The 19,201-nt window shown below is 46.7% G+C and overlaps 1 protein-coding gene across 1 annotated transcript in view; it reads right to left on the reverse strand.

The window, feature by feature from the left end:
* Positions 1–19,201, reverse strand: part of LOC138491675 (mast cell carboxypeptidase A-like) — a 165,198-nt gene that overhangs the window by 130,167 nt on the left and 15,830 nt on the right. The window lies entirely within an intron of this gene.

The following is a 19,201-nucleotide window of genomic DNA, read 5'->3' on the forward strand; positions in this document are numbered from 1 at the left end:
AGTTGGATCTCCCAAAACAATATGATATGACATTAATAACGTGCCTATACACAAGTGTTTCAAGGCGCGACGAGGCAGGGGAGGGGAACAAGGGGGGACAAGACAGTGATCTTACTAGGCCAAGTGACATTGAGATCATGCAAGTGCATGGGAGAGGGAAGGGGTTAAGTGCAGACAACAGGTGTTAGATAGGTGCAGGTAGGGCTCTATGGTTGCAGATACAGCCCCAAGTGCAGGGTTGCCAGAAGGCAGTACAGGTGTGCAACTGGGAGGGCAGGGACCTGGGCCCGTGGTTCACAGGGTAGCCAGGTAACCAGTGCAGTATCAGATAGGAGATCAGCAGGGTACAGGAGGAGAGAAGGGAGAAGCAAAGAGGAAAGTCTTGAGCTGCTTCTGAAACCGGAGATGGTTCTACTCACGTTTCAGAGAGGCAGGGAGGCTGTTCCAGAGGGAGGTGCCAGCCATAGAGAGAGATCTGCCCTCAACTCGTTGCTTGGAAAAGCGACTGATCCTCAAGTAGTTGGAGGTGTAGGAGCGAACAGCTTGAGTAGGAAGAGACTTCAGAGGAGAAAGCTGAAGATATTTTGGTCCCTTGCCCCAGAAGGCCTTGTGGACAATGCAAAGTCTTGAACTTGATCCTTGCAGCCACTGGGAGCCAATGGAGAGATTTCAGTGCTGGAGAGATACGATCCCTGGGCTTCAGGCCAAGGACAAGTCTCGCAGTCCTGTTCTGGATGAGTTGCAGAGGACGGAGTCTGGAGGCGTGCAGATTTAAATAGAGGCTGTTACAGTAGTCAAGCCTAGAGAGAACCAAAGCTCTATGGACAGTGAGCTTCTGGGGGAAGGAGAGGAAAGGAAGAATACCTCTGAGGAGGTGCAGTTGGTAGTTTGACTTCTTACAGACTTCGGAAATGTGAGGGTCTGGGTTGTAATAGGCTTTGGGGTTTCTTTTGCGATGTCTTTTGCTGAGAACAAATGCCACATGGTCTTCTAACGATGTTTCATGCTAACTTTGCATTAATCCGCCATGAGCTGCCATAGTTGGAATAAACAGATGTCCTAGATGGTATGGTGAGCCCTTTCTGTTTTGCTGCTCTGCGTGTTCTTCAACCCAAGCTTATAGTATGTCAGGAATTAAGCCAGCTTTCACTTCTTCCTGCAATTGTGTAAGCTCAATGGTTGTATCGAGAGTTCCAACCACTTTCTGAGGTGGAATAATGGCAGTGGGTTCTGGGAATTCAAAAGCTTGGTCTTCTTCATCTTTCTCACACCCTAATCTTGACAAGGCATCCGCTTTTCCATTCTGGGCTCCTGGTCTGTATGAGATAACAAAATTGTACTCGGCAAAGAAAAAGCACCCAAAGTAACTGTTGAGCTGATTTTCCCTGCACAGACTTTAGGTACTGAAGGTTTTCGTGATCAGTAAAGACTGAATTAATGTTTGGCTCTTAGCAGGAAGTACCGACACTACTTGAATGCCACTTTTATTGCCATGAGTTCTTTACCCATAGTTACATAATTATTTTCTGATCGTGTGAATTATTTTGACCAGAAAGCAATGGCATGTAATCGCCCGTACCCTGGGTCTGGTTGAGATAGGACAGCACCCATTGCAACGTTTGATGCTTCTGTTTCCACTATGAATGGGACTTCTGGGTTAGGATGTTCAAAGATTGGCGCTGTTTAAATCTATTTTTCGGATTTTGCAAGGCTTGTTCTGCCTCGGTAGTCCAGTGGACTTGGTAACAACGAGGTAATGGGTTGAACGATGACTGAGAATTTGTGAATGAAGCATCTATAGAAGTTTTCTAATCCAATAAAACTCTGAACTGTTTTCAAGGATGTAGGAGAAGGTCATTGTAGTATTGCTTCTACCCTTCGGTTGTACATGCATATGTTTTGTGGGGATAAAATGAACCCTACGCACTCGACTTCCGTTAAGTGGAAGGAGCATTTCTCAGCTTTTGCAAAAAGGCGATATTGTCGGAGTTGTTCTAACACCACCTTGAAATGTGTAGCATGGTCTGTCAGTATTATTGAACACACTAAGATGTCATCAATGTTAACGATAGCGCATTTGTCCAGTAATTCACGCAGGACATAATTCATAAAATACTACAACGCTTCTGAGGAATTGCATAAGCCGAATGGCATTACTTGATATTCAAAGAGGCCATATTTGGTGCAGAAGGCCATCTTCCATTCATCTGCTTCTTTAATACATACAAGATGGTAGGAACCAGCAGGTATAATTTGGTGTATATAACTGCTCCTCTGACTCGATCCAAAAGAACCAGTGTGAGTGGTAGGAGATATCTGGATTTACTATTTGGCCCAATACCTCCTTTAATACTCCACAAAGTCCTCTATAGAACACGGACATTCCTTTTTTCTTGTGGCCAGTTTGTTACCGCAATGAACCTGTTAAAGGTGGTAATGTATGCCAAGAAGTCCTGCAACCCCCTTTGTAAGGAGAGTAGTTCATTGTCCAAGGTCTGTACTTGTGCTTTTCTGGCAAATCATTTCTCAAGCTCTCCCCTTGAAATCACAGAGAATAGGGACATCTCTTTCCACAAGCAGTATGGAGCAATTTGCTGCATGGCCCCCTAGATGTGATAATACAAACGCAACCTTAATTTGATGATTTGGAAAGGACCCATCTCTACTGAGGAAATGTAATTTACATTGATTCATAAAAATGGCATATTTCTGTGGATCTCCGGAGAAGCGTTCGGGTGGGGCTAGTGGGCTACTGGAACTGATATTGGTGCAACCACTTACATAGCGGCTGGTGCAGGAAGGTTAAGGACTGCTGGGACTGGTAGTGGGACGTGTCCTGCTTGTGTTTGCGTCAAACATCTGGCCAGCTCCTCTATTTTGTCTCTATTAACCACTGTCACCCAGCAGAGGGCATTTGTTTCAGAACAAGCCCTGTGCACCTTGGCCCTGAGCTCACCTAGAATGGCAGTCAATTGACCTACCTCTGAGGTCTCCATCTCGTCCAGGCAAGACAAAACCGTGGGCTTTGCATTCTGTAACGCTTACCTGGTGTTTTGCGGGGACGGACGGTAACTCTGTTTGCAATGGGATGACTATACCCACACCTCTTCGTAGAGCATGCACGTGCAGTGCTCTGAGGTACTTGCACACACTTACAGCAAAGGAGAAAGTGTGGTTGTTTGTGGTGGTGTTCTAGGGGTAGCTTCTACTTGATATACTGATTATGCAATGACACCAACATGTGATTCCCTGTGGGAGACAGAGTGGGTTGGTTTTACTGTGTAGAACTATCTGCAACCTATATCTAGCCCCCCTTCACTACCACTATTCCAGATGCCAATGACAGTAACTACATTCACAAGGAGAGTTTCACCGGTAGAACAGCTGTATTCTTTATGCAGTAATTTCTCCAGTTCCTTCATTGGGTAGAGACCCAGACCTGCTACGATCTCATAAATTTGCAGGAAGCTCTGTGTTGAATGTACCTCCCAATGTCCATTAATATCTCTTTAACTCAAATAGAATAACTTTGAATGTATTATGAACTTCAAAGGTTTAACTGATTTGTGTTTCCTTCTTCTCACAGGACGCTTGATTAAACAGAAAAATGAAGCAGCATGGCGGTGCAACATTTGAGGCTCTGTTGAAGGTAATTTCATTATTTCTGTATGGCTTGCCACGTTACGTTCACAGGCATTTAAAGCTTTCTAATAGCTGCATTATGCTCACAAGCTAATTCAAAGTTCCCTTGTTGCCGAGTTATATTTGCAGGCTACTCTAGTGATCCTGCTTGGTTGCGCTCTGTCGTTGGGGCGCACTATGCATTCAGGAGCTTATTGTTCAGGATATGGCTGTGTTGCATCCATCAATGGTGGTTTTTGGATACCGAGGCTTGAGCCTCATTACTCCATCTTCTCAGGTTGAGTATGTAGTGGTGGGTTTGTATTCTTCTTGGTCTGTGTGGTCTTGTCACAGCAGGGCTGGCACGGGCGTGACCAAGGATGGGGTTTTTATAGCCCTGGGTCCTGGAAACACTGTATTGCTCCTTGGTGCTGGACATTGTGGCTAATTCAGTGGCCATCTTGGTGCCATTTTCATTTTGAACACTGGTGGCCATCTTAGAATAGCAGGAGTCTCACAGAGGTGCGCAGGATAATAGACCAAAGGTGTCTTTCTGCCCCAAATATTTGGGGGTTGAACCCTGGCAGGACATTGAGTTCATGAGAATGACTCTACCCAACCATAATCCACTCTCTCCTATTCCACTCCATTCTACTGCATCCGCTCTACCCACTTCCACCCAAATTAACATATTCACTCTTCTACCACCACTACTCTACCTCAAACCACAACTCCACCCCACCCCTTTACCCCACCCCACTTCCCACACCACTTCTATACCCTAATCCAATAATGTAACTCAACCCTACTCAACCCACCTCACTACCCAATGCTACTGTTCTTCCCCACTTCACCACTCTACCCAACACTGCTACTCTAAACCTCCCCAGTGCCCATTACATTCCTCTATCTCATTAGTCTCCATCGCTTACCCAACCTACTCAGAACACACCCTACCACTCTATCTGAACCCACTACTGTACCGTACCCATTTTAACTCAGCCACTCCACCCCACTCTACACCCAGTGCACCCACTTAGTCTCAACTTAGATACTCATTCTGCCCCACCATACTTCATTGTTCCATCACACACTTTGCCGCAACCGCTCTACCCCACCCGACTAGTCTAGCCCACCACTTTATCCCAGCACAACATACCTAAACCACTACTCTACTCCAATGGTCTACCCCATCACTCTACCCCAGTACCCCATCCCACTGCTGTACACTAGATACCACACTACTACATCTACCCTAAACACTCTCGAACACTGACTATGCTACTCCTGCCCACTCCTTTACCTGACCCACTATACACCACCCACTCAACATCAGAACAACCCAATCGATCCCCAACTGACCCTATCCTATGTCCATCTGCCCTACCCCACCGCACCCTTTGTACCCCTATAACACTCTTGCCCACCCATACTCTATTGCTCTCTGCTCTAACCCATTCTACTCTACTGCTCCCCAGTATAGTCGTACCCAACCCCATTCTACCCCTGTCCCAACCCCACTCTACCATACTCCCACCCAACTCCACCCCCTCACAGACATACAAATACCATACCTTCACCCCACTCTATCCTCACCCCACCATACTTCACTTCACTCTACATCCACCCACCCCACTCTACCATCACATATGCCACTCTGCCGCCAACCATCTCAATGAACTCCATCATACTCTACCCCATATCAACTCACCCCTCACCAAAATATTGTATCCCACCGCACCCAACCCATCTGCTGTACTTCTACCACGCTACCCATGCCTCACTCTACACCCAACGGTACCACCACCGACTGTACCCCTCCTCATACTAATCTAGACTTGCCTCACCCACTCTACCCTCACTCCCATGCCACTCTACACCCACTCACCCCATCTCATCCCACTATACCCACCCACATTAACCAAACCCACTCTACCACAACTTTCTATACTTTGCCCCCTCACACCACTAAATGCCCATCTCCACTGAACTCTACTCTACCCCACCCTACTCCACCCATTCTAACCCTTGAAGTCTCAACTTAACTCTTCACCAAGCTTGCACTACCTCTACCAGTCTCTACCCCCACCCACACATCACTTTACACACACCTTTCACTGACACCCTTTCTCTATACTTACCTCCATCCCACTCTAATCCCAGCCACCCAAACTCACCCTACTCTACCCCAACACACCGTACCCTACGGTGCAGGATTGCTAAAAGCCTTGTTTTTTTATCTGAATTAATTAATAAAATCATGTGGGTATTTCTGTCTGAGCAGGGGTGGCCTGCTTGGACCCCTTTTCACCAACCTCATGCCAAAAGCATTGTGATACATGTACTCTATTGCATAAGCCTCCTGATCTGCAGCACATGCTCTCCAGCGGCATAGAGCAAGTTCAAAGGTCACAGATGCCCAGTCTGACAGCTGCTGTGACTGCAGTCACTGCAATGCAGGAGCTGCATTGAAGATATGCACCTTTGTGCTAAAACTACATAATTATGATGAACGCTCATCCTAGTGGCAGTTCTATCTATAAACATAAGCAATACATGAGCTGGGTCTGGTGGATGATGGTTCGCATACTTATTAAAGACAAATCTGATTCATGGCATACCAGTATTAACCTTGTAAGCTCAGTAAGCTCTGGAAGGCTGTGTGGATTCTCTGTCTAAAGTCCAATAATTGAGAACATAGGGCAGGTTGCCTACCTCCCTTGACTCTCTAGGAAGGAAGAACATACCCTCTTGGCACCCAGCCAAGACAAAGGGAAGCATGGACAAGACTGAGAAAGAGGCAGAGGTAGGACAGCAAAGAAATACAGGTCATTTGGGTGAGGGGTTCCTCCATCTTAATTTCTGTGGGTTTGTTTCACAATCCTATCACCTCCCCTTCCTGTGGAATATGGCGCACCGTGTATGACCTCAGAAGGCAAGGGACACTTGTCTCAAGGATGGGGATTGGACTCCTTAAAGAATGCTTGCTTTTCACCAATCCCCTAATGCCCTTTACCTATAAAAGAGGGAGTCTCCCATGAATTTGTTGATTCACTTTGGGACCATGAAGGACATAAGGAAGAATTCAGTTGGGCCTCTTTTGGAAGAGTTTGATTATTCCAAAGCTCTTTAGGTGCAGAAGAAGTGTCCCAAGACAGAGGCAAGCTCTGCCCCCTACGCACTCCCAGAACAGATTGACAGTAACTCATGACGAGGAACCAGACATGCCACTCTTCACCAAACCTAGGCTGAAAGAGCAGAACCTAAAATGACTCTCCCTGTCTAAGCGCCTCTGCAGTGGGTCTCAGAGCAACTGGAGAACCAGATCAACCAAGATTCCTGTTCTACCCCTCTTGAACCGGTCGAACTGCTTTCAAACCATGCTCACCACACCTGAACCAGAGGCAACCACTGATTCTGGTGTTGGCACTCGATCAAATTTCAAACCACCTCTATTTTGCATTAGTCGTATTGGCTCAGTGCTGCATTGAGCCACGAAAATGATGTCGCCAGTTCTGCTCAAATAACCCGTTTTGCTGGGGATGAAAAACTCAAACCGTCGCCCCTTCCAGCCATGCATCAGATTAGCAAGGTCACTGCATGGAACTGATAAACCTTGACTTGAACCGCTGGATCATCACGTCACTCATCGACCCCGAAACAGTGATTACCAAAGTTCAAATTAACATGAAACACAAAACAACCCTGGTAAGCCATCCGAAATGCACAACCCAAATGTTGCACTCAACCCACACCGAGCTCCTGCTTCAACCAAACAGCACACAACTTGACCCAGCAAGATTCACCACACCAGAACCTGGTACAGACCGCACCACAGGACAGTTTGAAGCCTGGTTTGTTGTTGTAGAACCAACAAACATTGGAATAAGGTACATTTGAGAAGCCCTGTCCTCCTGGTCCACTGTTGAGATCTTGGAGTCTAATAAGTCACCGTGATTGCACCTTTTTCTTAAAAAACATAGCCTTTCTGAACCATTGTGGCATTGCTTGCTTTCTTTCCCCTGAACAAAGTATCTAGAGTGCATCTACAATCTTGTTCAGTATGTCTTTGGCTTCCTTTTCAGGGATGGGCCCCAGTGTTTTTAATACTGTTTTTTTATGGTGTTTCTAATCGTTATTTGTAGAACTGATTTGTTTGGTGAAGTATATACACATGTTTACAGGATTTTGATTGGACATTCTTTTATTTTGGAACTGTGTTTTTTTGCTATTTGGGTTGCTGCTGGGTCACATTCACAACCCTTCTGAGAATGTAGCCTTCCCTTGGCCCTTGTCACCACAAAAGGCAATGAAGGTATATCTCTAGGCTGTACCTGATTTATCTTTATGAAAGGGATCACTGTTGGTTTGTAGAGGTGTGGTGGCTGAATTGGTGGTTTAGCCTCTACTTATCATTGTACACAAGCAAAGCAGAAGTAATTTTGTTCCACTTACCTCTTCTACCCTCAACCACCTTTACTCACCTTCTCAACCCCCAAACTACATTGACTCAGCGGACTATACTCCAACCCACCCAAACATCCTTACTCTATGCCCATCTCATTCTTCCCCGACCCCACTACCACACCCCACCATCCTTCGGCACACACTCTACCCCACCTCACCCAGACTACCCTACTCAGCCTACTCTAAGCCCAAAACTATCCCCCATTCTGTCTCTCTACCCCACCGCAATGCACCACTCTACACCAACCCACCACTCTACCCCTTGCAACAGGGTCATGTATATTGTATGTTATATTGTAATTGTAATTGTTTATTTGTAACGCGCTTATACACAAGTGAAGTGCTTCAAAGCGCTTCAAGGCGGGAAGGGAACAAGGGAATACAGAAGACATTCTAAGGCCTTGAATTTTCCAAATGATTTAACAAAAAGTGACTCCCAATCTAGGCCTGAGGGCATTACTACTAGTGCGAGGGCAGGACAAGAAGGGAGGAGAGAAGCGGGGGTGGAGAACATACAATCCATAAAATACCGTACTAGGCCTACGACGTTTCACATAGTGGAAGTGCTTGACAAAGCGTGAGGTGATAGGGGGAAGCATGGTGGGGGAAACATACAGAACAAAAAACTACCATACTAGGCCTGGCGAACTAGGCCTAGTACTTTAGGTCATGTAAGTGCGCATACAGGAAGTGCAAGGGAGGGGGAGATGAACAAGTGTGCCCAGTCCAGCAGGGCCATGGGTTAAGAGAAGAGAGGTTGCCCTTCTTGTGGAATGAATTCTGAAGTGCAGTGGTGCTGAGCAGAGTGCAGAGGCCCAGAGGCAAGTGCAAAGACGGGTGTGGGAGCCTGAGACCTGTGAGGCTCTGGAGGTGCACCAGGTGACCAGTCAGCAGAACTGAACAGTGTTTAGGGAAGATAAGGAGGAGGGAAGTAGGTGAGAAGAGAAAGGAGGTTAGCAAGGGAGAGGGAGAGAGAAAGAGGAAGAGAAGAGGAAGGTCTTGAGGAGTTTCCAGAATTTAAGGAGATCCGGCTCAAGACGGAGAGAGGCAGAGAGGTTGTTCCAGAGGGAGGCACCTGCAGAGGATAGAGATCTATGCTCAAATCTCTGTTTGGAAAACCGGCTCACCCACAGAGAGTTGGCGGAGGACGAGAGGAGGGCTCTAGTAGGAAAGTATTTAGGAAGACAACATTGTAGATAGTGTGGGCCCCGGCCCCAGAAAGTACTGTGGACTATGCAAAGGATCCTTGCAGCCACAAGGAGCCAGTGGAGGGATTTCAGTGCCGGAGAGATGCAGTCCCTGTACTTCAGACCAAAGATAAGTCTTGCAGTTCTGTTCTGGATGAGTTGTAGAGGCTGTAGAGTTGAAGTAGGAAGATTGAGAAAGAGGCTGTTGCAGTAGCCAACCCTAGAGAGAACCAGGGCTTCGGAGATGGTGAGCCTTTGGGGGAAAGTGAGAAAAGGTAGAATACCTCTGAGGAGGTGCAGCTGGTAGGGGAACTTTTTAGAGATGTCTGAGATGTGAGAAGAGAAGGAGGGAGTCGAGTCGAAGATGACCCCCAGATTTCTTGCCTCACAAGCAGGTGGGGGCACAGGCCCAAGGGAGGCTGGCCAAAGTGAAAGTGGGAATGCAGGAGCCGGGGTTCCGATGAGGATGATCTCTGTCTTACTGGCATTGAGGCAGAGATCATTAGCAGCACACCAAGACTGAATTGCGGACAGACAGTCAGGTATGAGCGAGGAGGAGGAAGAGGCAGAGGGTAGCCTGAAAGAGATCTGCATGTCATCTGCATAATACTGACAATTAGAGGTGAAGGTAGAGCTCCAATGGGCCAAGGGGGCCATGTAGACATTGAAGAACCAGGGGGATAGGTTAGATCCCTGGGGGACACCACAAGTAGCAAAAGTTACAGAGGTGAGAAAGGACCCAAGTTCCACCTGGGAAGGGCGGTCAGACAGAAAGGAGGCAAGCCACGCCAGGGCCTGATCTGTGATACCCAGGGTATCATGGAGACAGGAGATCAGGAGTTGCGGTTTACAGTATCGAAAATAGAAGAAAGGTCAAGAAGAATGAGGACAGAAGGAGTCAAGATTTTAGAGCAGGTCTTCATCGGAGTTCAGAAGAGCAGTTTCCGTGCTCTAAAGCCAGACTGATGGTCATAGAGACAACCAACAGATTCAGTGTGGAGGGTGAGCTGAGAGATAGCCAACTTCTACAAGAGTTTGTCAAGGAAAGGAGTAATAGAGATCAGGCAATAGTTTTCTGGAATAGAGGGGTCGGAAGCAGGTTTTTTGAGCATAGGAGGCACAAGAGAGTGCATGAGAGGGATGGGAAAAACTCCAGTGGTGAAGGTGAGTGGAGCCTGAGGGCCTCTTTCATGCTGGGGTAGGTGGCTTAACACTACCAGAACCATTTCTATCATAGAGGTGGTGGTAGAGAGTTGGAAGTGAATCCTCTGCCTAGCTTCCTTGAATTCCACTGAGGCATGGTGATTAGAACGACCTGGCATCCTGATGCAAGAGACTCAAGCTACCAGCATGCACTACATGTCTCACACTACTGAAATGACTAAGAGATCCCAAGAGACAATACCGCCCAACGATTAACAACAAGGGATTCAAGTACCACAATTTAACTGGGTTCAATGGACAAAACTTGGCCTGGTCCAGAATGAAAGAAATGGCTATTCTAATGAAGATGGACTAGCCTACCCCATTCAGGAGGCACATGGGAGACCCATCACCTAGCACAGGGTACCCAGGCATGCTACAGGATAACAGTAAGGCTGGAGTAGGTGAGAATAGTGGTGGCAGAGGTGGAACGAGTAGGGAGCTGCCCAGCACAGGTCAAGACCAGAGAAAGCCCCCCAAGACCTCAGTGGAGAGTGACATCCAGAATAAAGGAGACGAACATAAGACAAACAATGCCAGAGATGACATGGCAGGCTGGAAGGAAATTAAGGCTGAAAAGGGGGGTTTGCTAATAAAAGCCCCCTATAAAGTCTCTCAGGAGGAATTCCAATCCACAAGAGGAGGGGATGGTGGATTTGGGAACTGACAAGATAGAGTTTGACCCAGGGAAATAGCTGGCACACGTCCCAATAGAGGCTTAAGGACGTTTCTAGACAGGAAGAGGAGAGCTATATAAACCCCAGGGATTCAGTCTGCAGTGAAAGATATTCTGGTGGGGTTTGGGGAGATAAAGGAGGATCAAGAGACCAGAAGCAGGAGGACAGAGAGGATAGTTTGGGATGTTTGATGACATTGACAATAAGATTTTGGGATTGAAAGATTGGTACCAATTCTGTTGTATCTCTGGATGTGTGAAAGAGAGAGATAGAGATAGAAAGGAGCAAAATGAAGAGAGTTAAAAGATCATGGAGAAACGAGGGGTAGAGGCATTTTTAGGAGGTGACTGGAGACAGGTGATAAGTCGAGGAAGGTGAAGGAGAATAAGATCAGGAGGGAAGTGTAGAGTATCTGCAGGGGTCTCCACCCACATTATAATGAACACAAAAAGTAGAAAAAGTAAATTTCGTTTTTCAGTGAAATGGATTTGATGAAATCTCCAGTAGGTGAAATATTTTCAAAGAAATCACATACATCCAAAACTACCCCCACTATTCTACTATCTCTAAACTCATCCAATGTACATCTCCCACTCTAACCCCACACATAGAACACTCAACCCTAATCCCACCTTAACCCAGCCAACTCTACATCCACCACACTACTCCACCCCACCTAATCTGTGAGGAATTCAACCATCTGCATGGTAGGCATGGGCTCGTATGGGCTTTTTTGAAATGTGTAACTAAATAGAATGATGTTAGACTGACCTAAGGAAAATGTGTGGGGCTAATCCACACACATTGTCCTATGCTCACACCACAACAAATGCATTGCCCTGTGTACTACGGGCTGGACACTACCTACAGGCACAGTCTGCCCCTATCATATTTAGTTGGAATGTGACAGCCGAGGAGTGCACAATGTGGTCCCAGGAATGCGGAGACCAAATGTCCCTTGACCATGGTCAGCTTGATTAACTGACAAAGGCTCCATAGAACTGCCCTGCTCTTTTGTTAGGCCCTGCAAATGGTGGCAGCGATGATCATACCAACAGGTGGCACTTCAAACAGGTCCACACCGGGCCTGGCTCCAGAGGATAACAAAGGAGAAAAAAAACACAACAAACTTTCAAATGTAACTGTGTCAACCAGAAGCCAGCTCCTCCATCTCAATATCTATGGTAGTGAACTTTCATGTCTGGGTCTTCTGTTGCAGTAGGCCACCCCTGCTAGGAGGACCCCATTCAAAAGGTAGGCAAATATGGTTTGCAGGAGCCATAGAGTTTGTTTTCTCAGCATCTTCGAAGGGAGATCTTCCACTTTAACAGAAACCACACAGGGAGGACCTTTAACCAGAGAGGCGCTTTGAAGAGAACAGACAGGAAGATGGGTGGAACTTACTAGCACAAGAGAGTGAGCCCAGAGCTCTCTGTTCAGTGAAGGTGCCAGCCATATTAGTTCTGGGGCACACCTTGTTTCTGTTTTCACCCCTTTAGCTTTGCTGTTGCAAAGCACTCTGTTTATGACCTCACGCATACAGAAGATTTCTGTCAGAGACCCCAAAATTGGTTCACTGAGGTAGGCTTAGCCTACACCAAGCACTAAAGGTGCAGTCTGCCTTACAGCTTCCACCAGTGAAGGAAAGCCAGGATATCCAAAGTGGGAAGCAAGATCCTTCCCCTAAACTTCTCCTAGTGAAAAGAGGGAGGGAAAGAATTCATAGGACCCTCCAGACACTCCAGAAGTGGTACCCAGCCAGCACACAGCGTGCCTGCTAGGTTCTGCAACAGGCTCCCTGGACAGGAAGTGCAAGAAGGTCCCTGTACTCGAACCTAAGGACTAGGCAGCTGCCTGCAAAGCATTCCACATCTGTGGGCCATCTGCCTTAAAGGACGACACAAGCCCATTGAAGAAGCAGGGAGAAGTGTCTTGACAAGCATCTACCATCGTTCACCTTGAAGGACATTTTCGAGTCAGTCGAGCCCCTTCAATCTGCAACTGACTGCAACGCTGACCATTCTCAAGCCGCAATCGCTTAAAGACTTCGCAGACGTTGACCAATGCTTCAAAACCACGGAAAAGCACTCAGACAACTATTACAGACCCTGAGTGCTGTTTAAGTCAGCCTGCAGCCACTCGTCAAGCTTTGCTCGCCAAACCGTCTGGCCGCCTGATACTGAGGCTGACTCCCATCTCAAACTTTATCACAGAAGCCTGCTAAGTGCCCTGAAGCCGACATGACCCTGTCGAACACCAACAACACCTACATCAGAAAGTACATTGTGCTTCTGTCCCTCTAGTCCTTCCCAGAATGCCCATATAGGCATTTTAAGACCAGTTGCCCCTTTGTGCTAAAGCCAATAAATCTTAACAAAGTGTGGTGGTTATTACCTATACTGACTACCACCCTGTAAGTATTCAGAGTGCATCCCTTTTCCTTTTTTGAAACTGTCTATCCTCTGCACTTCTTTGCAGGGTGGTTCATATTATTTAGTGCTGCTAGAGTCTCTGTTGTGATAATAATAAAGTAAATATTTTTATACAGACTTGACTGGACACTCCTATTATCATTAGTAATAATTGTATTTTTCTGTGTAGCAACTAACCAATGATCCACGGCCTTTAGACTAGATAGTCCACATTACCAAAATTGGAAAAGGAAGTTTATAACTTTAGTTGTACTCTTGTTTATTTCAATCTGTTTGGATCCATTCTGCAGGGCTGATTGCTGGTTTAAAAACCGATATTCATCCCTGGACCACTGTTAACCCAGAGTTTGATTAATCACAGAACCACTCCATACCACTTACGTACGGTACCCACTGCACTACTAGACTATACCCCACACTCTACATAACCACAACACTCACCCCCCCATTTACCTAGACCATGCATCCCAGGTCATTATCCACTACCCGCTCTACATTACCTTCTGTCCTCCATCCCACCCTTCCTACTGTGACCCACCCCACCACTCTACCTGACCCCATACATGTACTCCAACCCACAACGTTGCTCTCTCCTCCCATCACTCTAGCCTCCCCACTCTACTACACCCACTCTATCTCACTCCAGCTCTCCACCCATTCCACTCTGCACACTGCAACCCACTCATCCCTGTTTCTAACCTACCCCACTCTACCCCATGCTACTCTACCACACCCACTTTATCCTACCTCCATTCCACTGAGCTCATTCCCCAGACCACTCTACCCACACACCATCAGAACCCACTGCTCTGCCATACTGCCCACTTATTTCCAACAACATGTTCCACCCACTCTTCCCCACCTTACACAACCTTACCCCACCTTGCCTCACTGTATCCCATTGACTCTACTCACTCTATGTTATGTTATGTTATTTTGCATTTATATAGCGTCGTACATACCATTGGTATGGTCTGAAGGCGCTGGTAGGTTGAACGCCCTTGGGAACCGAAAGTTCAGATCAGTAGAGAGAGTAGAGAGAGTCAAAAGGTGCTTGTGAGCACCGGGTATGTGTGCAGCTTGTGCGGTATTCGTGTAATAGCTGCTTCTTAGTGGTAGGTGTGGTGGCTGCGAGATCAGGAGTATGTGTTCCTTCTGGCAGGAATTATCCAGACCGGATGTGGCTGAATTAGGCCTGAGGAGAACGCCTGGCTGGGGGGTGTGTAACCATCGGTGTTTACTTAGAATGATGTGGAGAGAGCGGCGGATGTTGGTATGAGAACAGTTATACCGAATGGTGTCATAGTATCCCTGTGTTCTAGATGAGTGGTGAGGTAAGGCTGAGAGTAAGCGTGGTGGTGTGATATGATGGGTTATATGCTCTTTCAAACGTTCTCTGCATTCCAAACCATACTATATGCGTCACGCAATTCTATGCTCTCCAGTCCGTTCCATGCACTCCTATCCACTCCATGCACCCCAGTCTGCTCCATACACTCCGGTTTGCTCCACACACTCCTGCATTTCAGCCCGCCCCGCGCGCTCCAGTCCGCCCCGTGCGCTCCAGTCCGCCCTGGGTACTCGAGTCTGCCCCATGTATGCATTCTTGTCTGCTCCACGCATGTACTCTTGTCTGGCCCACGCATGCATTCATGTCTGATCCACGCATGCACTCTTGTCTGCCCTACGCATGGACTCTTGTCTGCCCCACACATGAACTCCTGTCTGCCCACGCATGGACTCCTGTCTGCCCCATGCTCTACGCATTGAGCACTTCTACGTACTCATCTATTCTTCGCACTCATCAATACTGAATGCAATCTGTGCTCGTTCATTCTACGTACTCGTCCGCTCTACGCAACGCGTCCCTTCACTTTGGGCACTCGTTCGCTTGAGGCACTCATCCGTTTTATGCCCTCACACATACTATGCATTCACCCCTCTACGCACTCACCCCCTCTACGCACTCATCCCCTCTACGCACTCATCTCCTCCACGCACTCATCCCCTCCACTCACTCATCCGCTCTACACACTCATCCGCTCTACACACTCATCTGCTCTACACACTCATCTGCTCTACACACTGATCCGGTCTATACACTCATCCGGTCTATACACTCATCCGTTCTGTACACTCATCCGCTCTATACACTCATCCACTCTATACGCTCATCCGCTCTATACACTCATCCGGTCTGTACATTCGCCCGGTCTGTACATTCATCTGCTCCCACCTCACCCTACTTAACCTGCAACAAATGTGTTCCCTACTAGAAATACCCCACTTATCTACCTCATTCTATTACTCTACCACAGGTTCCTGTCAATCTATCCATTCCTAGTACCCCACAGCACTATTACACCTGACCCAATTTCTTTACCCCACCCACTTTTCCACCCCACAGACTCTCACCTACCTCACCCCATGCTAACCACACCCACCTTACACTAAATACCCCCATTCTATCCCTATCATACCACTGTATCTTGTATACCACTTGACCATATCCCGTCCCATTTTACCCACTTCACTCTGCCACTACCCAGTTCATCCCTACCCCCACACTTCTGCCCTTACTCCCACCCCAATCTATCCACACACATTCAATCTCACCTACTCTGCCTTTACCATACATTCCTTCACCCCACTCTACACCATCCATCCTTCTCTATCACCACCCAGCCTCACAACACTACACACTCCACTCCAACTCCAACCCATTCTAGCCCCAATCCCATGCTAAACACCAAACTCTAACCTCACAACACTACTCCACCCCACCCTTTAGCACTGCACACCGACCCCATCCCTCTCTACCCTCACCTGAGCCCCACTCTAGCCCATCCCACTCTATTTAGAGCCATTCTACACACGTCTCACACTAGTCTCCTCCTACCCTACTCATTCGAACCCACTCTAACTTTACCGAGTCCCACCCATGCTACCACCATCCTACATGCGCTCACTCTACCCAAACTTGCACTATCCCATCACTCTATTCCCACCTTACTCCACTCTACCCTCACCTGCCCCACCTATACATGTATCCCCACACTATCTCAACAAACTCTACATAAAACAAGTGGATCCCTCTGACACCAACCCACCTCACTCTACCCACTTCACCTCACTCTACCATAAATGACTACAACTATGCCCACTCTACTCTCATCCCCACTATGCCTAACTCCACATGACTCTGCCAACACCCACCCATCTCTACTACCAAACTCAACGCCTAAGCCACTTTACTCCCACCCACCCAACCTCACTCTGCTCTTTCTCCCACCCTAATACAGACCCCCATCTTTCTACCCTACCTCACCCAACAAAGCACCCAGCTACCCTCCCTAACCCCAATGCACTCTACCCCACCACTCTAAACCTCACTCCTCTATACCAACCTGTCTACCCTACATAATTCACTCCTATATACCATGTTCTCTCTACTCCCACAAACCCCTTTAACTTACCCCACCCCCACCCACTGTATCCCAGACCACACTACCACCTCCCCCCCCTCACCCATGTCCGCCTACCTTAGGCCCACCCTACCTACCCTAAGCCCACCTTCCCCACTGCTCCGCTGCCTATATACACTCCAATCCAACTGAGCTCACCCCTGCCTACCCCCACTCACCCTATCTCTCCCATGCCTACCATGCTCACCCATGCCACTTCCTACCACGTTAGCTAATTCCCTCACCCTTCCTCCTCTGCTCCTACCTCGACCACCAAACTAGATAACCCCTAATATCCACATGCTTCCTTTAAATGTTCCAAACATGTCTGCAATTTAGTGTTGGCATACACATAGTAAAAATACTTCTATACACAGCAGTGAACAGAAATCTTTCCTTTGGTATTGGTCTTTATTTAAAACAATCCCTCATTTAAGAACTGCATGCCATTTCAAACAGAAATGACTTACAAAGGAGGCAATAACAGAGAGCAGGGGCAGTGCTTTTTTAAATTGCCTTCATAAGAGCAAAATTGCCTTTGAATGAGATATACGTGGTTGTGAAGGGGTAATCATAGGGATATAAGCCATGGACAAGAGCATATGACAACATTGTTAACATTGCAAGCCTGAGGCCCGTATTTACATAAATAAATATTACATAAAGTACTCCTGAGAGCACAGTGCGTTGCAAGGTATTTTGGGCAGGTATTTTTGACAGGAGTGTGAGGGGGTTTGATCAGGAACACTAGAGCAGGTGGAAATTGAGCCTTATTTTCACTGAAGAGATGGCTTTGATGGACAGGGGCAGGGAGGTAGGAGAACTCCTAGTGACGCGGGCCAAGTAGTAAAAAGGACAGCAAGCAGGTTGAGGCACACATCACTTGCCTAATCCTATCCTGTCTGGAAACACTAACTTTCAGATATGGTTTGAATACTGGATAAAAAGAACACATGTACCTATCAATGTAAAATGCAAGAAACAACAGTAAATTGTAGGATTTTCCAATTCTTTTTACAAATGCAATTGTAACTCTTTCTTCGATTTTGGTGTACATCTTGGAAAAACAGAAACCAGGAGATTTATATGTTTTTTTAGTTTTTTTAATACATTTATTTCATTCTTCACAAATACATCAAACAATTCTCAAGAGTAGAGAACATGAATATATAAACATTAAAAGAAAACATAACCGTATGTACATATATTTCAAAATAATCCTATATGTGAACAAACAAACTATAAGCATAGTGAAAATCCCCCCAAAAGCCTAATCAAAAAATGGCATACACACACACCACAGCGAAACGGCAATCTTCAGCTTCAAAGAATCACTCATTGACAGAATCAGGCTCTCTATTTATCCGTACAACGCATTAAATGAAGTCCATAGCTCAAGATATCTTTCTGCCTTATCCAGTCTACCAAGTAACACCTTCTCAAAACTAGATAAAACTTGCAGTCTGAAAATCCAATCCTCTACCTGCAGTTTTTTCCACGTCTTCCAGACTTTCAGAATTTGCTTAACTGCCACCACCAATGATGACTTATCTATCCAGCAACTATTCATTCAAGCAACAATACACCTGCCAGTTTTTGACAACAGTACCGCCGGTAGTGGTGAACAAGGAAACAATATTCCCATAATTAGATCTAGCCTATCTAAAACTTCCGTCCAGTAATCACGCACCCTCAGACATCTCCACAACATATGCAACACCGGTGTCCGGTACAAACGTCCTACTATCTTCTGATGAATTAACATCAAATTTAAATCCAATTTTGCTCTGTACCCATCAACACAAACGCCCTATGCTCAGATGAAACCTCACTCTGTAGATCCGTCTCCCATTCACAGCGCAACTGTTCCCAAGGCTCAACATATGCCGGAGCCATGGGCATAAGTTTTAGAAAGGTGGAAACTGTACGCGGTGGAGTGTTAAAAATGTCACATAAACCAGGCCTCTTCACAAGCAGAGACTGCCTGTCAATAAATGTTTTTTCACCCAGAATTGGTTTCCGTTTTTATTTCTTGGAAGTCAATGACATACAAACATACGGAATGATTTCCACTTTCGCTCACAAACCTTTAGCTATAGCACTGATTACAAGTTAAAATATAACAATATAATAAATGGCAGCACTGAATA

Source organism: Ambystoma mexicanum, chromosome 10 (genome assembly GCF_040938575.1).
Source record: "Ambystoma mexicanum isolate Mex_15411 chromosome 10, UKY_AmexF1_1, whole genome shotgun sequence".
NCBI lineage: Eukaryota > Metazoa > Chordata > Amphibia > Caudata > Ambystomatidae > Ambystoma > Ambystoma mexicanum.